The sequence below is a fragment of the Tarenaya hassleriana genome, unplaced genomic scaffold (assembly GCF_000463585.1).
Source record: "Tarenaya hassleriana unplaced genomic scaffold, ASM46358v1 Cleome369, whole genome shotgun sequence".
Taxonomy (NCBI): domain Eukaryota; kingdom Viridiplantae; phylum Streptophyta; class Magnoliopsida; order Brassicales; family Cleomaceae; genus Tarenaya; species Tarenaya hassleriana.
The window spans coordinates 9,829-10,386 of NW_010966714.1; positions in this window are offsets into that span (position 1 = coordinate 9,829).

Genomic DNA, 558 nt, shown 5'->3' on the forward strand with positions numbered 1-558 from the left:
GGTATTTCGGATATTGATGAATCGTCACTTGGGTTATAAAAAAAATACGATTTACTCTAAAATCAACCATCAAAATTACATGTCTACAGCGGAAGTCTAAAATAACATAAGTCTAAAATTCTAAACTCGTAAAAATAGAAAATCAAATTCTTCGTGTTTCTGGCAACTATCGAGTCCAACCAAAACAATCTGTTTCAGCTTTCACCTGTGGGAAAAAAGGAAGGGGTGAGCTAGGCGAATAGCTCAGTGAAGTCGCAAGACTATAAACCTCACCTCCGTACCCAACATAGACAATCAAATAGAAAACAAATACAAGCAAACTCATTTTTCTTCAACTTTTCTCTTATCTTTTCTTTATTCAATTATTTAAAACGAGTTCAGACTCTAGAACCATTCAGTATCCCTCAGACGTAGCTCAAAACTCTTTTATAAAACAAAACCAAAAATATCTTTGTAACCCTCTACGGATCGCCGTCGTAGTCGGGATTACTAAAACACGACCAATAGTAATAACCCTCTACGGATCGCCGCCGTAGTCGGGGTTACCACTCCACATGG